Genomic DNA, 6359 nt, shown 5'->3' on the forward strand with positions numbered 1-6359 from the left:
TTTATCTGACCTTCAGTTCTGAATGATAGCTTTGCTGGATAAAGTAATCTTGGTTGTAGGTTCTTGCTATTCATCACTTTGAATATTTCTTGCCATTCCCTTCTGGCCTGCAAAGTTTCGGTTGAGAAATCAGCTGACAGTCGTATGGGTATTCCCTTGTAGGTAACTGAGTTTCTTTCTCTTGCTGTTTTTAAGATTCTCTCTTTATCTTTTGCTCTTGGCATTTTAATGATGATGTGTCTTGGTGTGGTCCTCTTTGGATTCCTTTTGTTTGGGGTTCTCCGAGCTTCTTGGACCTGTAAGTCCATTTCTTTCACCAGGTGGGGGAAGTTTTCTGTCATTATTTCTTCAAATAGGTTTTCAATATCTTGCTCTCTCTCATCTTCTGGCACCCCTATAATTCTGATGTTGGTACGCTTGAAGCTGTCCCAGAGGCTCCTTACACTATCCTTGCATTTTTGGATTCTTTTTTCATTTTGCTTTTCCGGTTGGGTGTTTTTTGCTTCCTCGCATTTCAAATCATTGACTTGATTCTTGCGCTCCTCTGGTCTGCTGTCGGGAGTCTGTATAATATTTGTTATTTCAGTCTGTGTATGCTTAATTTCTAGTTGGTTCCCCAATATAACATCGAGGGTCTCATTAGTTTTCTTGTAGATCTCATTAAGTTTATCGGTGGCTTCTAAACAGTTCTTGAGAGACCTTAAAAGTGTGGTTCTGAACGCTATATCTTCCATTGACAATTTTGTCCTGTTTCTTTGTCTCCGCATTTTGTTATGCTTCCTTGGTGCACCCCCTAGTGGTCTTTGTTCGCAGTCTTATAGTTAAACCTTGATTGTTGTAGCTAATCCCAGGGAGGGTTTGACCTCCAGGCCAAGTGGCTATGAGAATCAGCTGTGTCAGCAGTGAGAGAACTTCTGTCCTCTAGGGAGGTGCTAATCTAGCCTTTGCCTGAGGCTATCCGGCAAATGCCTCTGTGCAGGGCTTGGGTAGGGCGGGTTGCACAGGATCAACAGGGTGGGCCGGAGAGAGCAGTTATGGCGGCTCTCAGTCCTGTCCCCAGGGGCTCTGCCTCTCTGAGTCCCAGCACCCTCTGCAAAGCTGGGAGAGAAAGCTGCACTCGCTCTGACCGAAGCCAGACAGTCCCGCTTCTCCCGTTTGAGTCTGGGGCCCTAAAGACTCGCCTGTATCTGGAGCTCAGAGTCTGCAACTCCCTCCCGATTGAAAAGGCCAACCGGCCCTCCGCCGCCAGCCCGCTCCTCGCACTCCGCACCTCAGAATTTGACTTCAGCACTGTGCCTCCTCTGAGTGTCCGTATGCGTTTCTCTTTCCTCCTAGTTGTAGGACTTCCACTCAGCCAGTGTTCCTGTGGTTCTGGGTGATGTCCATTCAGTCTTTTAGTTTCACTTTTGAAGTAGTTGTTCAAAGCAGCAAACTCCGGCGTTAACCTATGCCGCCATCTTGGTTCTCGTATTATCTTTCTAATGCAATGCTGGATCCGATTTTCTAGAATTTTGTTGAGGATTTTAGCATCTATGTTCATCAAAGATATTGGCCTGTAGTTATCTTTTTTTATGAAATTTTTATCTGGTTTTGGAATTAGGGTGATGCTGGTCTCATAGGGAGAGCTTGGAAGTGTGTCTTCCTCTTGAATTTTTTGGAATAGTCTAAGAAGGATAGGTTTTAGTTCTTCTTTGAATGTTTGGTAAAACTTCCCTGTGAAGCTGTCTGGACCAGGGCTTTTGTTTGCTGAAAGTTTCTTGATTACTGCTTCAATTTCATCAGTGGTTATTGGCCTATTTAGGTTTTTTTGATTCTTCCTGATTGAGTTTTGGAAGATTGTATTTTTCTAGGACTATGTCCATTTCATCGAGGTTGCCCAGTTTGTTGGAGTAGAGCTGTTTGTAGTATTTTTTTTTTTACAATCCTTTGTATGTCTGTGGGGTCGGTTGTTACTTTACCTCTTTCATTTCTGATTTTGATTATTTTGGTCCTGTCTCTTTGTTTCTTGGTGAACCTGGCTAGAGGTTCATCCATCTTGTTTATCCTTTCAGAGAACCAGGTCTTAGTTTTGTTGATCTTGTGTATTGTTTTTTTGGACTCTATATCGTTTATTTCCGTTCTGATCTTCATTATTTCCTTCCTTCTGCTTACTCTGGGTTTTTCTTGTTACTCTCTTTCTCACTCTTTGAGTTGTAGGGTTAGATAATTTATTACCATTTTTACTTGTTTTTTGAGGTAGGCCTGTAGAGCTATGAACTTCCCTCTCAGGACTGCTTTCATTGTGTCCCATAGATTTTGGATTGTTTTGTTTTCATTGTCATTTGTTTCCAGGATGCTTTTTATTTCTTCTTTGATCTCATTGTTTAATAGCATGCTATTTAGCCTCCAAGTGTTTGATTTTTTTAATTGTTTTTATTGTATTTGATTTCTAATTTTATGCCATTGTGATCTGAGAAGATGCTTGATATGATTTCAATCCTCTTGAATTTGGAGAGATTTTGCCTGTGTCCCATTATGTATCTATCTTCCCATGTGTGCTTGAGAAGAATATATATTCTGTAGTTTTGGGGTGGAATGTTCTAAAGATGTCGATTAAGTCCATCTGATATTGTGAGTCATTTAGGATTGATATTTCTTTGCTAATTTTTTGTCTAGAGGATTTGTCCAGTGATATTAATGGGGTTTTAAAGTCTCCTACTATGATCGTGTTGCTGTCAATCTCTCCCTGATATCTTCTAGAAGTTTTTTTTTTTTTTTAAATGTTTTTGGGTGCTCCTGCATTGGGTGCATAAATGTTTACCAGAGTTATATCCTCTTGTTGTATCGATCCTTTTAGAATTATGAAGTGGCCTTTCTTGTCTCTTGTTATGTCTTCACTTTGAGGTCTGTTGCTACCCCAGCTTTTTTTTTCATTTCCATTTGCCTGTAAAAATTTTTTCTATCCTTTCACTATCAGTCTATGTGAGTCCTTTGTTCTGAGGTGGGTCTCTTAGAGACAGCAAATATATGGGTCATGTTTTCTTATCCATTGAGCTACTGTATGTCTTTTGATTGGAGCATTTAATCCATTTATGTTTAAGTTTATTATTGATATGTACTTGTTTGTTGCCATTTTTACTTTTTGCGTGTGTTCCTTCTTCTTTTTACAGCAATCCCTTTAGCATTTTTTGCATTGTTGGCTTGGTGGTAATAAATCTTTTATCCCTTTTTTGTCTGTGAAGCTCCTGATTTCACCTTCCATTTTGAATGATAGCCTTGCCTTGGTATAGTATTCTTGGATTTACTGCCTTGCTTTGCATCACTTTGTATGTTTCATTCCACTCCCTTCTGTCATGATGTGTTTCTGTTGAGAATTCAGTTGATAGTCTAATGGGAGATCCCTTGTAGGTAACTTTCTGTCCCTCTCTAGCAGCCTTTAAGATTCTTACTTTCTTGTTGATGTTTGCCAATTTAATTATGATGTGTCCTGGTGTCGGTCGTTTGGGGTTCATCTTGTTTGGGACTCTGTGTGCTTCTTGGACTTGTGTGACTTTTTTCTTCCCCAAATAAGGGAAGTTTTCTGTCATTATTTCTTCAAACAGGTTTTCTATTCATTGCTCAGATTTTCTCCTTTGGGCACTCCTATTATGTGGATGTTGTTTTGTTTCATGTTGTCCCAAATCTCCCTTAGGCTCTCTTCCTGCTTTTTATGTTTTTCTTTTTCCAGTTGCTGCTCTGCTTGGGTGTTTTTCCTACCTTGTCTTCTAACTTGCTGATGCAGTACTCAGCTTTGTCTAGTCTACTGTTGAAACTTTCCAGTGTGTTTTTTATTGTAGCTATGTCACTGTTCATTTCCTCTTGATTCTTCTTTATTTTCTCTTGATTCTTCCACATGTTGTTGAATTTCTCTTCCATCCTTTTCAGCATCCTTATAACCATTGCTCTGAATTCTTTCTCTGACAAATTGCTTGCCTCCATTTTATTTATTTCCTTTTCTGTTGATTCTGCCTTTTCTTTCGTATGGGGGTTGTTTCTTTGTCTCCCCATTTTTGCTATTCCTTTGTGATTGTTTCTATGTATTAGATCAAACTGCTATGCCACCCAGATTTTTTTAGTTTGTCTTATATAATAGTTGTCTTGTGGGACCCAGTGGTGCAATCTCTCTGGTCTTCTGGGCTGGGTACTTTAGGGAAGCCTCCTACTTGAGATATTTGGGCTCTCTTGGTGTAGTTGGGTCTTGTCTGTTGTCCCATTCCTGGATGGAGTCTCCTCTCAAGGTGGCTCACTCTCTACCACATTGACCAAACAACACAAAATACAACTCTATAAGACACGACACAAAGGGAACCAAACCCAATGTACTCACGCCACTGTTAACTCCAATAAGTGATCCTCAGAGTACAGAGAATTAGAAGAAAGCAAAGATGATATTGAGGAAACAAAAAAAAAAAGGTAAGAGAGGAAAGAAAAAGAAGAAAAAAATATTATGGGGAGAAAACACCACAAAACAATCAGATAAACCAAAAAATGTAAACAACAAACACCCAGGAAAAGGGGAGGACAGAACCTGTAGAGGCAGAGCTTATATATAGAAAGTAAGGAAAAGGAATCGAATGACTAGGGGAAGGACCACGGTTCAGTATAGAGAAGGTAGAAAGAGAATGAGTGGATAAGAAGGAAAGAAAAAAAAAGCTAAAACACACACACACACACACACACACACATATATATATATTTCATTTATTCATCCACTTTTGGAAAAGGAGAATAGAGGAGAGAGCCGGTAGGCTTTTTTTGAGTGAAACTAAACAATTAGAAGAAGAAGAGAACAAGAAAGGATAGGAAAAACAAGCATTAAAAAATTGATTAGTGAAGAAAGAGAAAGGAAAAGGGTGCATGGACTTGGAGCAGGGGAGAGGAAATTAGGTACATAAGTAAGTCAACAGAGACTACAATAATAATAACATATCAATAAAACAGATAAAGAAGCTTAATTTTTAACAAGGGGTAAAAAGAAAGGAAAGAGAAAAAAACTAAAGCTGGGACACGAGAGGGGGGAAAACAGGATAAAAGAGCAAGAAGTAGAGAAGAAAAGGGTGGAAAAAATAAAGTAGCAATAAAAAATATAATGAAGAAAAAATAATACAAAAAAATAAAAAAGAAAAAGAAAAAAATTGTTTTAAAATAAAAGATAAAAAGATAAAAAAGTGAAGTGTTGTTTGCTTCAGCCAAGTTTTAATGCCCCATGGGGTCTGGCTTAAGACCACACTCTTCTGTCTGCCACTTCTCAGTTTCCTTTTAGGTAGCCAGCACCATGTTGAAGTAGCGATCCACTACTCCTCTTTGTCTGTCTTCACAGCCTTGCCTGCAAGCAGGCTGAACCAATCTGCCCATTTGGGCTGTATGCCTGCTGTCAATCTGAGTCTCTCAAGGGACTGTTTCTGACAGGGCTTTAGGTTCTGTGTCACTTTCCGGACTGAATGCCCCTTTTCAACCCAGGCCCTGAAGGCTCTTTAGGGCTCTTTAGAGTCTGTTTCCTCCCTTCCACAGTCGGATGTTACACCTGTCCACAGGGGACTTGGACTTGGTGCAGTGCAGGTTCCTTCTGACCTTCTAGTCCCAGTGGCTGCACATCTCTCTCTCCAGCCCAGATCCTCGATCCTACCATTCTACAGGCGTCCTCTGTCTTTCCTGGCTGCAAATTCTCCAGGAACTTCTTTATAAGGGTCTGCTCAGACAGCCAGAACACAGTGTAGGAAGCGTGGCAGTCCAGTCTGTAGTTTTTCCCTGAAATGCAGCCTGAGTGAGTGAGAGACCTGTAAGCAGCCACTGCTAGACTCTGATCATGAATTTGGGCCCAGTTACACCTAAGGAGTCCTTTTTGACAGGTATATTCCTTCTCATTGTCAACACATCCCAATAAAAGAGATTTCAATTCTGGCTTCATAAAAAGTTAACTGCATTGCTCCCTTTTCCCTCCGTTTCACAAGGACAATGGAAAACTTCATTTCAAAACTCCTTTGGTCCAGGAACCTGCCACTGTTGACAATGGAGTGTGAGGGGCTTCCTTACCTGAGAGAGTGAGGTCCTGGTAGGTACAGGATCCACCCAAGACAGTGCTTTGCCACCCAAAGCCACTTCTACGCTACAGTGTTTTTGAGAAGAGGTGGGCTGTGCTTGTTTTGGTTTTTAATACCCTTGTTATTTCTTTTATACCTTCTGACTCTCTTACCACCCCTTTCCTTCTCTTTTTTTTTTGATGCCTTCATTGACACACCATTTATTCTTCTGCTTTCTCAATCCTACCTGGAAAACTCAGAACCAAATATACACAATACTCCTTCAAATATAGCAGACATTCAGGGAGAGGCTGGTTCCTC

Source organism: Myotis daubentonii, chromosome 1 (assembly GCF_963259705.1).
Source record: "Myotis daubentonii chromosome 1, mMyoDau2.1, whole genome shotgun sequence".
Classification (NCBI taxonomy): domain Eukaryota; kingdom Metazoa; phylum Chordata; class Mammalia; order Chiroptera; family Vespertilionidae; genus Myotis; species Myotis daubentonii.